We start from the raw sequence: 22,133 nt of genomic DNA on the forward strand, positions 1-22,133 counted from the left end.
AGACTCCAAAGCCATGATCTTAACCACCATCCTGTGCTGTCTCCCAGGAGGAGGGTGGTTTTCAAACTTTTTTTCAGCACTGAAACGTTTTAAGTGATGTTTTCCATAAAACCTCAAAAATGGAGCTGCCCTGGGGATCGCAGAGCAGGAACCTGGTTGTGGGCCACTTTGCCTCATCCACAGACTGAGGTTGGCTCCTAGGTGCCTTCACAGAACTCTGAGCTGCATGAAGTGGAAAGAGAAACCACTCTCCTCCCCTGACTACACATGACCGTGACAGACAAAACCCACCTTGCCTGTCCAGAGCCCCCTGATGATGGTCAGTGGTCAGCATCCACACAGGCCAAAGCCCAAGAGCATGACTCATAGCTCATGCAGCACTTCCCACGGCCAAAGGGCCAGCAGCGTAGTCCTATTTTCTTTTTTTTTTTTTGAGATTGAGTCTAGCTCTGTCGCCAGTCTGGAGTTCAGCAGCGTGATCTTGGCTCACTGCAACCTCTGGCTCCCAGGTTCAAGCGATTCTCCTGCCTCAGTCTCCCGAGTAGCTGGGATTACAGGCACACGCTGCCACGCCCAGCTAATTTTTGTATATTTTAGTAGAGACAGGGTTTCACCTTGTTGGCCAGGCTGGTCTCCATCTCCTGACCTTGTGGTCCCCCACGTCGGCCTCCCAAAGTGCTGGGATTACAGGCATGAGCCACTGCACCCGGCCAATGCAGTCCTATTTCATACTTCTTTGAGGACCACAGTAATGTTATCAGAAGACAAGCAGTTTCTGCACCTCCTCTGCCTTGACCCAAGCACATTCCAATAGACGTCATAAGGTGACAACCTGTGGGTGCCCATGTTGAGCACTGATACTGCCAGCATTGCCAAGTTGATTTGTATCGATTTGCGTCATTTCCCTGAAGTTCAACATAATGGTCAAACAGGAGGGCTCTGCTATGGGGCAGGCCTGGGTTCACATTCAGGCTCTGCCAATTACTGAGTGAGCTTGGACCAACTATTTAAGATTCCATTTTCTCATCTAGAAAATGAGATCGAGTAAGTACAACCCTGCACAATATCCATCACTATAAAGGTTAGACTAGCTATTATTATTACTATTATAAACTAATGAAATATATTCTAGTTATAAGAAAATGAAGCTGGGCACAGTGGCCCATGCCTGTAGTTCCAGCACTTTAGGAGGCTGAAGCAGGAGGATCACTTGAGGCCAGGAGTTTGAGACCAGCCTGGGCAACCTATTGAGACCCTGTCTGTACAAAACAAACAAACAAACAAAACAAAAAAACACTAACTTGTTGTGGTGGCACTCGCCTGTAGTCCCAGCTACTTGGGAGGCCTAAACAGAAGGATTGCTTGAGTGCAGGAGCTCAAGGCTGCAGTGAGCTATGATTGCATCACTGCATTCCTGCCCAGGCAACAGAGCAAGACCCTGTCGAGAGAGAGAGAGAGAGAGAGAGAAGAAAAGAATCAGTGTTTTCAAAAACTTTATGACTATACATGCCTATCTAATTATCAAGAGATAGACTCATGAAAACTTTTTTTCAAGTTTGGATACCTTCCTTTTAAATTGTGTTTGAATTTCAAGTGAGTTTTCATTCTCAAATGTATAACATTCTGAAACATAGGATGTGCTACTTCTATTTTTCTTTCAGTCAGGTGTGCTATTGCAAAGACTGATACTGTATGAGCAGAATTTGGGTGGATTGTCTTATCTATGGATAGCTAGATCCCAGGGTTTTAAGAGAGCTTAGAAACTCTGTCTCCCCATACTCCTCAGCCAAATACAAACTGGAGTGATAAAAATCAAACTTTTTATGTGGCGGGTTTGAAAATCACTCATGTATCCTTAATATGTACCCATGCTTGCCAGTGGTACCAAAACTGGCTTTTAGGTCTTTAATGCCCCTTCTAGAAATAAGAATCTAAAATGCCAGTTTTCTATTGAAGAATACTGACTTCGTTGCCACTTCCCTTGTGAAACGCCCCAGTCTCTTTCTGCTTATGGACCAGTGGATTTATCATACGCACAATTTGTTACTAAATTTGAATTGTTGAATTAGGAGTGCTTGAGAAATATGTGACTGCAGACCAGGACTGTGTCACCTACTTGGCCTTGGTGTCATTTTTCCATAAGAATCATGAAAAGATTATTTTTTCTGTTTCTGTGAAGAATGTCACTCGTATACGAATGGTCAATAGGTACATGAAAAAATGCCCGATGTCACCAATCTTCAGGGAAATGCAAATCAAAACCAGATGGGATACCACTTCACACCCGCTGGAAGGGCTATTATGAAAAAGACAAAAAAAATCACAAATGCTGATAAGGATGGAGAGAAGGGAGACCCTTATACACTGTTTTTGGGAAGGTAGCATAGCTGCTATTGCGAACAGTATGGGGGTTCCTCAAAAAATTAAAAATGGAACTACTAGGTCAGTTGCAATGGCTCATGCCTGTAATCCCAGCACTTTGGGAGGCCAAAGTGGGTGGATTGCTTGAGCCCAGGAGTTCAAGATCAGCCTGGGCAACATAATGAGATCCCGTTTCTTTTAAAAAAAAAAAAAAAAAAAAAAAAAAAGAACTACCATATGATCCAGCAGTCCCACTACTGGGCATTTATCCAAAGGAAACAAAATCAGTATGTCAAAGGGATACCTGCTGTCCCATGTTTATTGCAGCATGACTCACTATAATAGCCAAACTAAGTGTGCATCAACAGATGAATGAAGATGGTGTGGTAGATATACACTCAGCCATTAAAAAGAATGAAATCTTGTCATTTGTGGCAACATAGAAAAACCTGGAGGTTATGTTAAGTGGCCTGAGAACTCTAGCAAGACAGTAAGCTGAGGCAATCGTAGGGCCCACCTTATTTATCTCTGTCTTGCAAGGATTTGTCCTTTATTGCTTGATGTCTAGTATCTTGAAACTGTTGTTTCATATATTTTGTCTTTTTTGTTGTTGTTGTTAATGAGACAAGTTCTCACTCTGTTGCCCACGCTGGAGTACAGTGGCACGATTACAGCTTACTGCAGCCTCCTGGGCTCAAGCAATCCTCATACCTCAGCCTCCTGAGTAGCTGGGACAACAGCTAATTTTTTTTTTTAAGAGACTGAGTTTCATGTTGCCTAGGCTGGTCTTGAAGTCCTGAGCTCAAGCCATCATCCCGCCTCAGCTCCCCAAAGTGTTGGGATTATGGACATGAGCCACTGTACCCAGCCTGTCTTTTCTGTTTTTAAGGAAAGAGGATAAATCTGGTCTTTGTTACTCCATCTAGGCAAGAAGCAGAAGTCACAGGGGCTTATCCAAAGTATAATGACATTTTTAAACTACAGCAATAAAAGTCATTCCCTTCAAATCATTTAAAATTAAAAAACAAGGTTTTGTTATATTAGGAAACAGTTTTATAAACTGCATTATGTTAAGGGTATATATCCTGTATATGTAACTCCACCCATACTCAGTGGAGTTTCATGATATATCATGAATTTTACAGCAAATGAAATTTACATGATCACAAGAAGAGTAAATCAATTCCGAATAAATTACTGAAATTTCTAACACCAATTGTCATTTTCTATGTAGCTTCAACCCTTGGCATAACTGGTCAGTAAATACAAAATTGGGTCCTTTTATAGTTATGCCCAAAGTACACTGGATTTGGGTTGAACTCTTCCCATCTTCCTAACTGAGAATTTCTCAGGGTTCCCAAATGGGTCCTCCCTTGCATCCACAAATGAGCCTGTCAGTTGCAATTACCACGGAGCATCTGCCACCTCCTCTGCCAACCCCTGCTGCAGTTCCTGCTTTTCCTGGTTCTCCCTGAGAAGCCACTTCTAGGATCTTTAGTGAAGCCTTTGCTGATGGCGCCTTTTAAGGGAGTGCCCATATAAGTGCCAAGGGCTGCCCAAAGCTGCCAGCCAGGGCTAGGTTTCTCACAGACACAGGCGACCCTGAACAGTTCTGAATATAACCTGCTTCTGGCCTTTAACTCCTCCCAGGATCTTACAGTCTCCGACGAAAGCAGTTCAATCAATTTATGGGCAAAGGAGCCAGACAAGGAACAGAGTTCATATAGCCCTCCCTCCTGTCCCCTCTTCCCTGCCACCCTGACTCAGTCAAACTTCTTCTCCTCCCTCCCTTACAAAACAGAAGCCCTCATGCTCATCAGCCAATGACCAGAAATATTTGATGGTGGCAGAGGGAGAGAAGAGTAGATGTTTTATGTGCTAGCAATATCTGAATGCAAAAACTGGACAACCCACGTGCCTTGTTCCATAGCCGCTGGCCCTTGCTAGACCATGTAATGTGGATGTGCCGGACATTCGGAGCTTAGTAGTTGCCCATTATGCAGCCTCAGTAGAATGTCTCATTGAGGAGCTGTTCTTAGATCCTCCCACAAAAACCTAAGAGCAGAGGTCACCTTCCCCAGGTGATTTTGCATTGCTCATCGGCAGCCTAGACTATGGTACTCAATTGTAGCTTCTGATGTCAAACCTCACATTTCTCATGCTCAAAGAAGGCACAACCTAAGTCAGACACAGCTGTGGTCGGCTTCTTTCTCCCACTCCTCTTCCAGGCTTCTGCCAACAAATTGGTACACCAGAGTCTCATTTCCTTAGGGGTCCTGGAACTTCCTTTTCACTGTGATTACAAAAACATTTATTAGAGGATACATTTATTCCTCAGCACATTAATGGAGTCCAGATTCTGCTTGGATAATATGGACAGACAGATGTGCAGTGTTTTGTGCTACTTTTAGATGAGCAACGCTGTTTACACAGAATTTGCCCGAGACCACCCAACTCATTTTACATGTAGCCTCCAGCTTTCCAAGCCCTTAGCCTCCAGAGGAAAAGAAAAAATTTAATAACTCAGCACCCCACCCAGTTTTGAAGACATGACTTAATACTGAAGGAATTTGCAAGCCTGCACTGCCAATCAACATGCCTACATCAAATAAGCCATCTTTTCTTATTCTGAAAAATGGAAGGTGGTTCTAGAAACATTCTGCTCTCTGACTTTCTTCCACAGTGTTCACGTCTCATTTGAGACCTGGAGAAGTCTGAACAAAGACCTTAAGCCTAAAAAGTAATAACAATGCATGAAACACTTGATATTTGCCCTTCAAGTCTTCCATTTTCTATTTCACATCAATTGCCTTTTCCCTTTAGCTCTATACTATGCCTAATGATATTGTTAATAATTTTTTGCATAAAGTTTCTTACATTTTTCCTAGCATTTGCATATATCAGTAATTTGTTGGCTCCTTATGTAACTTTGAGAAGTGGGTAAGGTGGTGTCTTAGTCTGTACAGGCTGCTGTAACAAAATACCATAGACCGGGTGGCTTATAAACAACAGAGATTTCTTTCTCATGGTTCTGGAGTCTGGGAATTCCCAGATCAAGGCGCTGGCAGATTCAGTGTGTGGTGAGGGCCCACTTTCAGACGAGATCGGGCGTGTTCTAGGTGGTATGGCCATAGACGAGGTCCCACTTTCATGTCCATAGATGGTGCCTTCTTGCTGTGACCTCACTTGGTGGAAGAGGCAAGCAAGCTCTTTGGGGTCTCTTTTCTAAAGGCACCAATCCCAATTCACAAGGGCTCAGCCTTCATGACCTAATCACTCCCCAAAGTCCCCACCTCCTAGTATCATGGTGATTCGATTTCAACATCTGAATTTTGGGCAGAGTTGGGGAGGGGGGTAACAAACATTCAGACCATAACAGGCAGGTGGTAGCAGCATTTCCATTTTCCAGATGAAGTAAATGAGAAATCAAGTGAGTTTGCCACAGTGTCCCAGAAAATAACTGGTTAAGTCAATTATTCCAGCTGATCATAATAATTTCTTTTTCCACATTGCATCTGGAAACCATTGCCTGCCTTTAAGTTTTGTTGTGTTGAGTTACGTAGAGATACCACCACATTATTGATGTATATTATATATTATGTTACTTTATGGCTTACCAAGACCTAAGGGTACATTGATGCCTTTTCTTTCTAAGACCTATCTGAATTTGGTCAGTGATTTGTATAGAAAATGTGAACCCAGTAAATAACATTCTGGTGTTTCTCTGTAAACACCAACAAATTTTAGCTACATGAATGACAGCTACTCATAGAATTAAAAGGCAGCAAAGCTTGGGAGAGTGGAAAAAGTATTGGAATAAAAGCTAAGACACTCAGTGCCAGGTCTGGCTTTATCCTTAATTCACTCCCATGTCCACTCCCTTCCCATTTACAGATAATACAAGAGGCACATTCAATCCAATAGACATTTATCAAGGGCCTGTTGGGTAAAGCACTTTACATATGACATTTAAATTAAACCTCACAACAACCCAAACGGGTGGGTGTCACTGTACTCATTTTCTAGAAGAGAAGACTAGCATCAGGGAGCTTCAGACAGGGGCAGGGCAGGGTCTGAGCCACTCTTTGAGTCCTACACCATGTTCCTTTCTATGTCCAAGGCCCTGTTCAGTGTTAAGGAACCTTTAAGGAGATAGGTGTAAAGTCCCTATCCTCGAGCTGCTTTCAAAACAGCAGAAGTGGGCCTGGTGCAGAGGCTCACACCTGTAATCCCAGCATTTTGGGAGGCCAAGGCATGAGGACCACTTGAGCCCGGGAGTTTGTGACCAACCTGGATGACACATCAAGGCCCTGTCTCTATAAAGATACAAAAATTAGTCAGTCCCAGTAATTCAGGAGGCTGAAGCAGGGATTGCTTGAACCCGGGAGTCTGAGACCAGCCTAAGCAAGATAGTGAGACCCTGTCTCTACAAAAACTACAAAAATTTAAAATGTAAAAAACACAGAAGTGAACAGATGCATATGCAGTGAACAAGGGGTAGCTAATATAACAAGGAAGTAACCAGTGCTGCCTGAACGGGTGCCACATGCAAAGGAAGCAGGTTGGCTGGAGAGATCACTTCTGGCCAACAATTGTGGTGGGGTGAGGTTCAGGTGATAGTTTATAATGAAAGTGGAACTTAATTTGGATATCTAAGCATGATTATGATTTTGACAGGCAGAGATGTGACAGAGAGCCATGCTGGATAGAGGGTATATTAGTCCGTTCTCATTCTGCTATAAGGACATACCGAGACTGGGTAATTCATAAAGGAAAGAGGTTTAATTGACTCACAGATCTGCAGGGCTGGGGAGGCCTCAGGAAGCTTATAGTCATGGCAGAAGGGGAAGCAAACACATCCTTCTTCACACGGTGGCAGCAAGAAGTGCAGAGTGAAGGGAGGCGGGGAAGCCCTTATAAAACCATCAGATCTCGTGAGAACTCACTATGATGAGAACAATATGGAGGTTGTTCTCCATGATAATTGAATCACCATGATTCTCCACCAGGTCCCTCCCATGACACGTGGGGATTATGAGAACTACAGTTTAAGGTGAAATTTGGGTGGGGACACAGCCAAACCCTATTAGAAGGAGTATTAACAAGATACAAAGATGTAAAATGCAAAGATGGTAAAATGCAGGATACGCACTAGATTTAGCCCACAAGTTGATATGTGTGGAACATGGACCCTGGCTACTCAAAGGGTGGCCTGTGGACCTGCAGCACCCCCATCACCTGGGAGCTGGTTAGAAATGTGTAAAAAATTAGCTGGGCATGGTGGCAGGCACCTGCAATCCCAGCTACTCTAGAGGCTGAGGCAGGAGGATCTCTTGAGCCCAGGAGTTCGAGGCTGCAGTGAGCTATGATAGCACCATTGCACTCCAGCTTGGGCAACATAATGAGACCCCGAGTGTAGGGGGTAAAAAAAGAAAGAAGCGCAGACTCTCAGGCCCCACCCCACACATACAGAATCACAATCTGCACAAGTGATCCACGCACGGTGGAACACACTGGAGTGCAGGCCACACTGAAAGGCAGATTGTGATCAGGCCAATAGAGAAGCTGCCGAACCTGTTGGTCAGGTGGAGGCTTTGGAGCAAGATGGGGTCGTGTGTTAAATCTCCAGCCTGGCTCCAGCAACATCGCTTCCCAGCTGTGGGAACTTGGGCAAAGTTACTTAACCAGGTTACTTAAATTGGGGTGATAACAGTACCAGTTACTTGCCTCATAATATTTAAAATAGACTTTATTTTTCAGAGTAGTTTTAGCTTCACAGCAAAGCTGTCTGGGAGGTACAGGATTTCTCATATAGCCCCACGTAGATTCCCTGCTTATCAACATCCCCTGCCAGGGTTGAACATTTGTTACAATAAAACGTACATTAACACATCATTATCACCCAAAGTTCGTAGTTTGCATTAGGGTTCACTCTTGGTGATGTAGATTCTATGAGTTTAGATCTGTATGATGATATCAATCCACTGGAGGAGTATCATACAAGATAATTTCACTGCGCTGAAAATCCTGTGTTTTGCCTCGTTCTCCCTGCCTCCCACCTAACCCCTATTGACCACTGATATTTTTACTGTCTCCACAGTTTTGCCTTTTCCAGAATGTCATTTAATTGGAATCTTACAGTGTGTGGCCTTTCAGAATGGCTTCTTTCACTTAGTAATATGCATTTAAGTTTTCTTCATGTCTTTTTATGGCTTGATAGCTCTTATTTGCACTGAATAGTAATACATTGCATAGATGCATCATAGTCCATTCATCCATTCACCTACTGAAGGACCTCTGGGTTGCTTCCATAGTTTAGCAATTATAAATAAAGCTGCTGGCCAGGCATGGTGGCTCATGCCTGTAATCCCAGCACTTGGGAAGCTGAGGCAGGCAGATCACTTGAGCTCAGGAGCCTGAGACCAGCCGGCCAATGTGGTGAAACCTCATCTCTACTAAAAATAAAAAAAAATAGCCTGGCATGATGCGCACACCTGTAATCCCAGCTACTCAGGAGGCTGAGGCAGGAGAATCACTTGAACCTGGGAGGCGGAGGTTGCTGTGAGCCAAGGTCATGCCACTGCACTCCATCCTGGGCAACAGAGCAAGACTCTGCCTCAAAATAAATAAATAAATAAAGCTGCTAGAAACATCTAGGTAACTTTTTGCAGACATAAGTTTTCAACTCAATTTGGATAAATATTAAGTAGTGTGATTGCTGGATCCTACCTCATAAGACTGTGTTAGGATTCATGTAAGTAACATGCTTACTAATGTGCCAGGCACTTGGTAAATTTAAATGCTCAGCAAATGATTCTGAGAGTCAGGCTTGCCCCTAACATTTATGGGTCCCAGGACAAGAATACAAAGGCAGATCCACATACCCTTTGTCGAAATAGTTAAGGTTTTAAAACTTGATAGATTTGTTCATGGCCAAGCTCAGGTTTTCACTCGACCTGGAGATTGACTAAAGGGGCCAGGCTCATCCCTACAGGCTGCAAGCCTGGGCAGAACATGGTATCTGCTGGGCAAGGCTGGGCATGAGCTGAAGACAGGGCCCCCAGGTGGGGACAGGACCCTCCAGCACCGTGGATGGGACTGACCCAGGAAGCTCTTAATAGCGCTGGGAGTCCTGGGTCCTTCTCCTCCATGTCCCTCTTTTCCAACTCAGATGCCTCCAAGACTATACCTTCTGAGCCAAGGGGCTGAAGGGAGCGTCATTATCTAGGGAGGCCATCCTGCTGAGACACCTTCCCTGGGTGATTTAGGGTGGCCAATATCCCCTTCTCTTTGCCTGTTTCCCCAGGTAGGCTGTTCTTTTCTCCACCACTGCCCCTAACTTTACCCTGCAAAGAGGAGGGAAGGCCTACTTCAGCATACATGTCCTCTTGAATAATTCCATTAGCTCATTCTGTTACAGAACTTTCTAAAGAAAATCTTCTTTATAAGACCAAAAAGAAAAACAGCAACAATAAATGTCTTTGTGGTTTGGTATTTGTGATATGCAGGGCTCCGCTTGCCTGGCTCTGCGGGTGGCTCTGCCCATTGTTATGACAAAACCAGACTTCTGCAGGCATGGGAATCTTCAGAAATATTTTGAGCTGAGAAGTGACACACAGAGCTCAACTTTTTGGGCCCAGATACGGTAGCATGGAAATGAAGATAGATTCAGTCAAATGCCAGAAGGTGGGTGAGTGTTCTAGAAGTTTCCATGGCTCCATGGCACAGAATCTGCTGCCACTTCTCTCCCTGGGCCCTTCCTCAACACCATGTCATCCTCCTGGCAATCTTAAAACAGTTTCATGACAGCTGGTTTAAGATGTTGTTACTTTTGAACAATCATTTTCATTTAATTATTTAAGTGATAATTCTAAATCTTCCTTTTTTTTTTTTTTTTTTTAATAATTGTGTGGAGAAAATGGTCTCTTGGCCGGGCACTGTGGCTCACACCTGTAATCCCAGCACTTTGGGAGGCCGAGGCAGGTGGATCACCTGAGGTCAGAAGTTCTAAACCAGCCTGGCCAATATGGCAAAACCCCATCTCTACTAAAAAATATACAAAAATTAGCCAGGCATGGTGGTGCATGCCTGTAGTCCCAGCTACTCGGGAGGCTGAGGCAGGCAAATCGCTTGAACCTGGATGACGAAGGTTGTGGTGAGCCAAGATCGTGCCACTGCACTCCAGCCTGGGCAACAGAGCGAGATTCTGTCTAAAAAAAAAAAAATGGTCTCTTAAGAAATGATCACCACTAGGATATCATCAACTACATTTTAAAACATAAACTTTGCTGGAGTCTTTGGGGTCATTCAGATGTGTCAAGAGGCTCCGTGTGTTTGTCCTTCTGCCTCATGATTTAAAAACATAATTTAAATCAAAACAAGAAGTCCATACCAAGGTTCAAAACAGAAGGATATCCTGCTTCAAGGTTTCAAACAAAGCTCATGTAAAGCGATGTGGCTGAATCTGTTTTTAAACTGAGTTTCCTCTTTTCCTGGGGTCATCTATAACTAAACTGAAATAAAGATCCATTCCCTTCTCCCCTCCCCTTTTTCCTTTTTCATGGCGGCCTTTCTTTCTTCCCACTAGCCTGTAGCTTCTTCCCATCATTGTGTCCCTCCTTCTGACCCATCCTCCCTTTATTTCTCGTAAAGAAAAGCACTTTTCTCTGTGCAGTAGGGATTACGCTTAGCTAACCAGGACCCCTCTTGGAAACTGGGTGGAGTAGAATACCAATCACAATACAGTGATTAATCATTGTCATTAAACAGAAAGCCATTTTGTCTTAGAAGAAAGTTACATCATGTTTGGAGAGTTAGGCACACCAAAGTCAGGAAATGCCAGATGAATGCGTACTTTCAAATGAACTAAATTGTACAGGTGAACATATATATATATATAATGTTTATATTATATTATTTATAATTATAATACATTTATATTTATATTCTATATGTTTATATATAAATATTTGTATAAATTATGTATATATGTTTATATACAAACATTTGTATATATGTAATTACATATATATATAGATATAATTTCTTTCCTGGCTAAAATTGCTAGTTTCACTTGAAAACTGTATCTTTTACTCATTATCCAATGAACTACTGGTATTAAAATATCAAGAATTCATATTTTTATATTTTCAATGTTCAGAATTCACATGGCGTTTTGCATTTAGGTTTTTTTTTTTTTTTTTTTTAACATTTTGAGGATGTGGGGCACGGTGGCACACGCCTGTAGTCCCAGCTACTTGGGAGGCTGAGGTGGGAGGATCACTTGAGCCCAGGAGTCCGAGACCAGCCTGGGCAACATAGTGAGACCCCCATCTCTAAAAAAATAAATAAAAATAAAAGTATATATTAAGGAGGCTTTTCAGGAACTGAGATAATAAAATAATAGTAATAAGAATAAAGAAATGTAGTTTGGGTGGGAATCACTCAGACATAACAGGAAGTGTTGCTTGCCAACATTTTGTGGCTAAAGTGGGCGGGGAAGAAGCATTAAAAATACAGCTAACATGCGTGCTTACAAGCTTCAGTCTGGCTCAACAAACGCTGAATGCTACAACGTGCCAGCCACTGGGGGTACAATTAGGATGAAAGTCGGCTGCTGTGCTGAAAGAGCGTTCATTCCATTGGCAGTTGCTACATTTACAGAAAATTTCAGTCGGATGTGCTTTGTTGACATCCAGATATGCATAGTGTTATTGGGGCACCCAAGCAGAGGAAGCCAGAGGGAGTCCAGGAAAACTTCCTAGAAGAGATGATGCCTGACTCTTTTTCTTTTTTTTTTTTTTTTTGAGGCAGATCCGCTCTGTCACCCAGGCTGGAATGCAGTGGCGAGATCTCGACTCACTGCAACCTCTACCTCCTGGATTCAAGCGATTCTCCTGCCTCACCCTCCCTGATAGCTGGGATTACAAGCGCGTACCACCACACCTGGCTAATTTTTGTATTTTTAGTAGAGACAGGGTTTTACCGTGTTGGCCAGGCTGGTCTCGAACTCCCGACCTCTGGTGATCCGCCTGCCTCAGCTTCTCAAAGTTCTGGGATTACAGATGTGAGCTACGGTGCCCCGCAAACTGAGCCTTGAAGAAAGAATAAGAATTACCCACTTGAAGAGAGATGGAAAGGTGTGGTATGAGCTATGCCCAGCCAAGACCAAGAACCAAATTGCATTTCCTGTACCCAGAACTCCAGGGCCCTCAGTGCAAAACAGTGGTCGGTGTTCATTGGCCATGGTGAGAGGGGTCGCAAGGAATTGGTAATTAACAATGTTTATCAAAATTTGTGGAATATTGACTTTTCCTGTAAACTAGAGTGATTGTTGAGGTTCTTTTGTTTACAAGTAGTGAATTCTTTTTTAAATTCCCACAAGCTAAAATGGTGGATTTACAGAAAGGAATTGACCTGATCCCCGAGATAAAAATGCAGCCAGACCTGGAAAAATATCAGGAACTCCATGCTCGGGTTCTACCACAGATCTTCTACCTCCATCCTGCAAAGCAGTTTCAGGATCACTCCATGCCCTGCTGACTGTAAATAGCTCTCTAGAAAAACCAACATGGGTCCAGGGAGAGCCAATAAGTACAAACGTGGGTCAGAGCATGATCTCCAGGTGACCGCTGTCCATTGAGAAAAAGGATGAAAACAGCAAAGTGGGGCCAGGTGCTTTGGGAGGCCAAGGCAGGAGGATCACCTGAGTCCAGGAATTCAAGACCAGCATGGTCAACATAGTAAGACCCCATCTCTAAAAATAAAAATAAAAAAATGAGCTGGGTGTGGTGGTGCACATCTGTAGTCCCAGCTACTTGGGGGGCTGACATGGGAGATCGCTTGAGCCCAGGAGTTTGAGGCTGCAGTAATAAGCTATGATTGCACCACTGCTTTCCCACGTGGATGACAGAGTCAGGCTCTGAAAAGGAAAGGAAGAAAAGAAAGAAAGAAAGAAGGAAAGAAAGAAAGAAAGAAAGAAAGAAAGAAAGAAAGAAAGAAAAAGAAAGAAAGAAAGAGAAAGCAAGCAAGCAGGAAAGCAGGAAGGAAGGAAGGAAGGAAGAAAAGGAAGGAAGGAAGAAAAGGAAGGAAGGAAGGGAGGGAAAGAAAGAAGGAAGGAAAGAAAGAAAGAAAGAAAGAGGGAAAGAAAGAGGGAAAGAAAGAGGGAAAGAAAGGGAAAGAAAGAGGGAAAGAAAGAAAGAAGGAAAGAAAGAAAAACGGAAAGAAAGAAAGAGGGAAAGAAAGAAAGAGAGAGAGAGAAAGAAAGAAAGAAAGAAAAAAGAAAGAGAGAGAAAGACAGTGAAGTGGAATGATGGAAATTTTGCCCACACAATGGCTCAGTGTAAACATCAGACACTGCAGCATGGGAACTGGAGGTTCACTGAGAAACCCCAAAGGAACAAACAGATGAGTGTGTTTCCAAGGTGAGAGCCAATCAATAGATTGGCACTAGAGGGACAGCAGTCCTTCTTAACCATATGCCTCATGGGGCCAGTCCACCTCAGTAAACCCTAACCACAGAGCACATGGCTTACATGTATGTGTTATCTTCTGTGTGAATGAACAAAGAATAAACCACAAAACCAATGTCAGGAGACTCACACGGATGTGCACGTTTCTTAAGGGCAAGACTAAAGACATAGCAAAACCCCATCTCTACTAAAAATACAACAACAACAAAAAATGTACCCGGGCCTGGTAGCCTGTAATCCCAGCTACTTGGGAGGCTGAGGCAGGGGAATCACTTGAGCCCAGGAGGCGGAGGTTGCAGTGAGCTGAGTTCACGCCACTGCACTCCAGCCTCGGCAACAGTGCAAGGCTCTGTCTCAAAAAAAAAAAAAAAGAAAAGAAAAGAAAAAAATACTAAAGGCAGATGTCAAGAAGACAGAGCATACTTTATGTATTATTTATTATAAAATGCCAGGCACTTTTCTAAGTGCTTAATGCATACTAATTCATTTAATCCTCCCTATGCTCCTATGAAGTAGGAACTCTGAATATACTCTTTTTATTCATAGGGAAACTGAAGCGGTGAAAGGTTAGATAACTTCCTCAAGGTCAGTGCACAAAAAGTGGAGCTGTGGCCGGAACCCAGGCAGCCTGGTCCCTGAATTCATGAGACGCCAGCTGCCTGTTCGCTTGGTCTCCACATTCTCCCTTCTCCCGACTCACCCCACAGAGATTGCAAGCATGAGTTTCTTCACAAAAACAATCTAAGCACCAAATGGGTATTTAAATGAACAGGAAACTGAAAAGAAGGTAAATTGATTTCAAGGGATAAAAACATTAACGTGATATTAGGTTGGTGCAAAAGTAATTGCAGTACTTGCCATTTGAAAAAAGGCAAAAACTACAGTTACTTTTGCACCCATCTAATAGTTTTCAAACTTTTGGGTTTTTTTGATAGCAGAACATTTCCTCCCCAGTGTCTTCTTTAGAATTCAGTAAATACAGCTGGGCACGGTGGCTCATTCCTGTAATCCCAACACTTTGTGAGGCCGAGGTGGGCAGATCATCTGAGGTCAGGAGTTCCAGACCAGCCTAGCCCACATGGTGAAACCCTATCTCTCCACTAAAAATACAAAAATCAGCTGGGCATGGTGGCACACGCCTGTAATCCCAGTTACTTGGGAGGCTGAGGCAGGAGAATCGCTTGATCCCGGGAGGCAGAGGTTGCAGTGAGCCAAGGTCACACCGCTGCACTCCAGCCTGGGTAACAAGAGCAAAACCCCATCTCAAAAAAGAAAAAAAAATTCAGTAAATACAACAGAGACAGGTAGAATAGCTCTGGTGGAAGCAAGGGACAGTGCAAGAGCTTCACTGACCCTGGCTCTGCATCAACTTCCACTTTGGCTCCACGCAGCTTAAAAGACTGAGGGACTCAATTACAAGTCACATCTCACATCAACCACTGATTGGAAAACGAGGAATACTGGGATCAATTCACCTGTCCTTATTATCTGAGCTGGTATCAAATGCTCAGAGTTTTGAAAAAAATCAATTCGAGCCATTTGCAACATTTTAATTAGGAGCTCTCCAGCTTGATCATTAAATCATCTTATAATGAACTGTTTCTGACTCTGTTTTGCATCTCTGTCCATTTGATAGAGTATCAGCCACCTCTTTGAGCACAGGAGAATAGCTGAGAGGAAGGATTAGGATGAAAAAAGGGGAAAAGCAAAGTTAAGGCCTCTGTGGGGGCGGAGAATATTGAGACAGCCTTTGTGTAGAGATTTTGAAACCAGTTGCACTGTGACTCTTGAAATGAATGGCTTAGAGGGTGGTTCTCTTGTTTATTTGTTTTCTTTACTTTTCCTCTTCTGGTTCCTCAGAAGGACAGGATATTTAGGATATTTATTCTTCCTCAGTTTGTTTTTTTCCTGAACGTTCTCCAAGCAGTCCAAATTGTCTGTTTGGTGAGGAATCGTCTCCCCTGCTGCGCTATCTGGCGTGCTCTATGGAGTACCTAGAGACCAGGTCACCTAATATTTCCAAAATAGTTTTTCCAAAGATGCGTGACTAGAGGTCAAATGTTTCCTTTTGTATTTAAGTAAATCCACACATCCTCTGCCACCAGCATTCCTACGGAGATGTTGATTTCTCCTGTCCATTTCAACTTATGCCTCTGACTACTTCACTGACGCAGCCAGATCCTGCTCCCCTTGGTGTTCCTCTCCAGGGAGGACCCACTATGTGCTTCTTTCCTCCAGGAATACTGGGGAGGGCCAGGTGCTACACAAGAATGTTGTGTAGTCAGGCAAATCTAGGATTGAACTGGGCTCGTTCGCTTACCAGCAGCACCTCTTTGGGAAAGTTTCTTTCTTTTTTCTTTTTTTTATTTTTATTTTTTTATTTTTTTAGACAGAGTCTCCCCTGTCGCCCAGGCTGGAGTGCAGTGGTGCAATCTTGGCTCACCACAACCTCCATCTCCCAGGTTCAAGTGATTCTCCCAGCTCAGCCTCCTGAGTAGCTGGAATTGTAGACATGTGCCAACACGCCTGGCTACTTTTTGTATTTTTAGTAGAGATGGGGTTTCACCATGTTGGCCAGGCTGGTCTTAACCTCAAGTGATCCACCCACCTCGGCCTCCCAAAGTGCTGGGATTACAGGTGTGAGCCACCACACCCAGCCCTCTTCAGGAAAGTTTCTTAAACTCTTATTGTCTCTGTTTCTTCATTTGCAAATTGGAGATTAAATAATACCTATTCGGGCCAGGCACAGTGGCTCACGCGTGTAATCCCAGCACTTTGGGAGGCTGAGGCAGGCAGATTGCTTGAGGCCAGGAGTTCAAGACCAGCCTGACCAACATGGCAAAATGCTGTCTCTACTAAAAATACAAAAATTAGCCCGTCATGGTGGCGCACACCTGTAATCCCAGCTACTCAGGAGGGTGAAGTGGGAGAATCGCTTGAACTGGGGAGGCGGAGGTTGCAGTGAGCCGAGATTGTACCCCTGCACTCCAGCCTGTGCAACAGAGCAAGACTCTGTCTCAAAAATAAAATAAACTAAAACTATTTCTGAGCTCTACTGAACATTAGTGAAACAGCTAAATCCATTTATTACGGAATCTTCTAGTGCATAGAAAAAACAACTTATCACATGAGGCTGGCATAACTTTGCTTTAAAAATACACAAAGGTAGCAAAAGAAAATAAAACAATGGACCCATCTGACTTATAATATTTTATTTGGGATTGTTCATCTATCTTCAAACCAGTGACGTTCATTAAAAACACACAAACAGCAATCCAAGAAATATAGGATGATTTTGAACCATTAGAAAAATATCATGGTTAGGCCTGGTGGGATGGCTCACGGCCATAATCCCAGCGATTGGGAGGCTGAGGCAGGAGGATCACTGTAGCCCAGTCATTTGAGACCAGCTTGACCAAAATAGTGAGACCCAATCTCTACTGGAAAAAAAAAAAATTAGCTGGGCATGGTGGTACGTGCCTGATCAAGGAAGAGCACTGACTCGGCCGAATAGAGAAAGTGAACATCAAAATGCCTGTGGAGGGGACTATCACTGAGAAGTAGGGGGGTGGTGCCACAAATTTCTGAAAGGCTCAGGAGTAGGTTTTTAGAAGGTGGAGTAAGGAAGGAATGGAATGAAAACAACAAGGTTGGTTGAAAGCCTTTGAATGGAGAAGCTGGACCTCTAAGTTTCCTTCACCATCCCAGTGGGAAATAAAAGGCTTATTTTTCTGGAGTGTTTAAACCAGGGGAGCTCTAGACTCCAGTGTACCAGTGGAGGACTGAGGAGTAGCCATTTCCTCAGGGGCTGAGTCAGGGGGCGGGGGGTTGGGGAAAGAAGAAAAAGAAATTGGAAGACTGAGGTGGGAGGATTGCTTGGGGCCAGGCGATCGAGACCAGCCTGGGCAATACAGTGAGACTTCATCTCTATAAAAAATAAAATAAAATAAATAATAATAAATTTTTTTTTTTTTTGAGATGGAGTCTCACTCTGTCGCCCAGGCTGGAGTACAGTGACGTGACCTCGGCTCACTGCAACCTCCGCCTTCCAGGTTCAAGCGATTCTCCGGCCTCAGCCTCCCAAGTAGCTGGGACTACAGGTTGTGTGCCACCATACCCACCTGATTTTTGTATTTTTAGTAGACATGGGGTTTCACCATATTGGTCAGGCTGGTCTTGAACTCCTGACCTCGTGATCCACCTGCCTCGGCCTCCCAAAGTGCCGGGATTACAGGTGTGAGCCACCGCCCTTGGCCATAAAATTTTTTAAAAAGAAATTAATCCTGTCTAGCATTTACTGAATGCTAACCATGTGCCCGGTTCTGTTCTAAATATTCCACGTGCATTAATTCAGTTGATCTTTGTACAACCTACCAGACAGGAAAAAAAATGTACAAAAGTAATCAAGACAGTTTTGGGTTGGTTGGGTTTTTTGTTTTGTTTTGTTTTAGTTTGGTAGAAATGTTGGTCTCACTATGTTGCCCAGGCTGGTCTCAAACTCTTGGGCTCAAGCAATCCTCCTGCCTCAGCCTCCCAAAGTGCCTGCCTCTGCAGGCATGAGCCACCACCCTCAGCCTCAAGGCAATTTTTAAAAAGAACTAACAAGTGGACTTGCCCTATCAAATATTAAAACATACTAAAAAGCTCTGATAAGTCCAGGCGTGGTGGCTCACACCTATAATCCTAGCACTTTGGGAGGCCAAGGCAGGAGGATTGCTGGCAGCCGGGAGTTCGAGGGTGCAATGAGCTATGATTACATCACTGCACTCCAGCCTGGGTGACAGAACAAGATGATGTCTCTTAAAAAAAAAAAAAAAAACTATGAGAATTATAACAATATGATTTGAGTATTGGAAATAGACAAGTTAGATTAATTAATTGGACATGTTAGATTAATTAATGTTGAAGTAGACATGTTAGATTAGAAAAATATAGAAACTGACCCTTACATATGAGAATGAAAGATATGATCAAAATGATGTTTCAAACCAGTAGGGAAAAATAATAATTCCATAAATTATATTGGAACAATTGACAATATATCCACTTGGAAGATATAAATTCCAGATGAATTAAGGGCAAATCTAATATTAAAAACATGTATATACATGAATGGACTGAGAACATTATGCTGAGTGAAATAAGCCAGGCACAGAGTGATAAATACCATATAATTGCATTTATATGTGTAATATAAAAAAGTTGAACCCATAGAAGTAGAGAATAGAATGGTGCTTACCAGAGGCTGGGGGCAGCAGGGGAGAATGGGGAAAGGGGAGAGGTTGGTCAGTGGGTGCAAAGTTACAGGTGGATAGGAGGAATAAGTTCTGGTGTTCTATTGCACAGCACAAAGACTATAATTAATAATAATGTATATTTCAAAATAGCTAAGAGGATTTAGATGTTCTCAACACAGGAAATGATAAATATCTGAAGTGATGGATATGCTAATTAGCCTTATCTGATCATTCCATAATGTAGAAACGTATCATAACATCGCATTGTACCTCATAAATATTGTATTAGTCCATTCTCATGCTGCTAATAACAACACATACCCAAGACTGGGTAATTTATAGAGGAAAGAGGCTTAATTGATTCACAGTTGCACAGGGCTAGGAAAGCCTCAGGAAACCTACAATCATGGTGGAAGAAGAAACAAACATGCCCTTCTTCACATGATGGCAGGAAGGAGAAGTGCAGAACGAAGCAGGGGGAAAAGCCCCTAATAAAACCATCAGATCTCGTGAGAACTCACTCATTATCATGAGAACAGCATGAAGGTAACTGCCACCATGATTCATTTACCTCCCACTTGGTCCCTCCCCATGACACATGGGAATTATGAGAACTACAGTTCAAGATGAGATTTGGTGGGGACACAGCCTAACCATATCAAATATATACAGTAATTGTTGGTCAATTAAAAATTTTTAAAAAACATGTTTGTACACTTGGAAGAAGAAAGACTTTCTTAAGTAACACTTGCTTGGTAACATACTCTATGACTTTTAGCACATTATTTAGCTATCTGATGTTTTTTGGCTTTTGGTTTTAATCAATAGAATGAAGATGAAAATAATAGAATTATTGTGAAATTTACTCTGATCTGACAGACTATAAATCTCACTGGTTACATTAAACTTTGTGGTTTAGTAGTTGTATTCAATTCTGTGTAACCCAGTCCCTGGAAGTACTGAAATTTTATTTTTCCTGCTGCTATTAACAACATATTTAAGTCTAATATGCAGAAATTTTTCCTATGTTAATTCCTCTATTTCAGCATCTCTAGCAGTGACAAGAAAATTTTCTTGTTTGACATTTTTGACAAGTCCTTAACCACTGTCATGACTACTTGTGAATATCTGGTGATATATGAACAAAAACAGCAAAACATCTGTAAATTCTGAATATCCTTTGATTTTTCTCCTTTTGACATCAATTCCCATAAGAAGAAAATCACTGGTTTTATCTAACTTAATGGACCACTTTCAGGATGAGCTAGTGTGTGAAGCCTCTCTCCTTGCCTGCCTGTGCTCCCTCCAACCATCCATGGTAAGGAGTGAATGCTTTACCAAGCAGAAGTAAAAGTATATTTGGCCAGGTGTAGTGGTGCGCACCTGTAGTCCCAGCTACTTGAGAGGTTGAGGCAGGAGGATCGCTTGAGCCCAGGAATTTGAGGCAGCAGTGAACTATGATTGCACCACTGCTCTCCAGCCTAGGTGAGAGTGAGACCATGTCTCTTAAAAAAAAAAAAAGTAAAAAAATTATAAGGTCTTTTTTTTTTTGTTTGAGCAGCAAGGTAAAAAGACAAAAGGTGCTTCATTGGCAAAACTGTCCTACTGGTGGTTTGGCTGTTTTTTCCCTTCCCAGATGACCAACTCCATAACAAAGTAACTGTACTTCTAGATAGAGACTCAGTTACAAGTGAGAGAATCCAATTCAAACCAGCCCAGTAAAATTCCTAAGGGAATTGGCTTGAGTAGCTGGGAAGTCTGAGACTGGATATAGCTTCAGGCCCAGCTGGTTGGCCTGCACTGCGAAGGCCTGGCCCTACCTGAACCATGTGGAATGGACTCCCCGCAGGAAGAGGGAGGGCCTCTTTAGGAGGAAAGGTGCTGAGCTAGCAAAAGTGACAGCTGTCCACAGCAGTAACTAAAGACGTTTCCTGGTTCAGCATGTAGCACATATGGTGCCTATATTGTCTTTTTCTCCCCAAGGTTATTGTTAGAATCAAGGGATTGCAACATCACGGCATTCTTGCTTGGTCATGAAGCAGACTGCCTGAATATATCGGCTTTGGTTCCTTTAATGTGGGTCTGTAATGAGGCTGGGAGACAAGTGGCTGGTTCTGTTTCTTGTTTTGCCTCTGTGCCATTCTATTATGATGGTCACTATGTAACAATCCATTTTGTTTGTTTGTTTGTTTTGTGAGATTTCATTAGGACAGGATAATATACCATACATAAACATGATGAAAGTAAATGATCATAAACTCTAACAGGATTTGAAAGAAAAGTCTTCTAAATATGACTCTGAGGCCAGGCATGGTGGCACCTCTCTGTAATCCCAGCACTTTGGGAGGCCAAGACAGGAGAATCACTTGGGCTCGGGAGTTCAAGACCAGCCTGGACAACATAGCAAGATCTTTTCTCTACTAAAAATAAAAATAAATTAAGAAAAAAAAATTAGCCAGGCACTGTAGTATGTGCCTGTCTGTAGTCTCAGCTACTTGGGAAGCCGAGACGGGAGGATTGCTTGAGCCTGGGAGATTGAGGCTGCAATGGAGCTATGATCACACCACTGCACTCCAGCCTGGGCAAAAGTGAGACCCTGTCTCAAAAAAAAAAAAATATATATATATATACACACACACACACACACACACACACATATATATACACACACATATGTGCATATATATTTGTATATATATTTTGTATATTATATTTGTTTTGTGTGTGTATATATATATACACACACACATATAGTTCTGAGTGTCATATTCTTAGGACTGCAGAAATTGGCTGAGGCCTCATCATTCATGTCAGAAGGTCTAAGTACAATACTTCTTGATTCATGGCCTGTTAGAATTGCCCTGGATGTCAGATGAGGGGGTGGATCTCCAATGATGGGGAGTAGAGGAGGCCTCCAGTCTCTTAGGGAACCAGAATCTGACTGTTCTCCACTGCAGATCTTTAATCAGGGCTTGGTGGCAAAGCTGACACATACTCAATCCACCCCTAGGTAGGCAAAGCACAGAAGTGTAACTGTCTTCTCCAATTTTCTCTGCTCCAGGAT

The 22,133-nt window shown here is 42.9% G+C and overlaps 1 protein-coding gene across 9 annotated transcripts in view; it reads left to right on the forward strand.

Moving 5' to 3' along the window:
* The window catches only part of PRTFDC1 (phosphoribosyl transferase domain containing 1), a 103,573-nt gene that overhangs the window by 57,912 nt on the left and 23,528 nt on the right, over positions 1-22,133 (forward strand). The window lies entirely within an intron of this gene.

Source organism: Hylobates moloch, unplaced genomic scaffold (genome assembly GCF_009828535.3).
Source record: "Hylobates moloch isolate HMO894 unplaced genomic scaffold, HMol_V3 SCAFFOLD_3, whole genome shotgun sequence".
Classification (NCBI taxonomy): Eukaryota; Metazoa; Chordata; class Mammalia; order Primates; family Hylobatidae; genus Hylobates; species Hylobates moloch.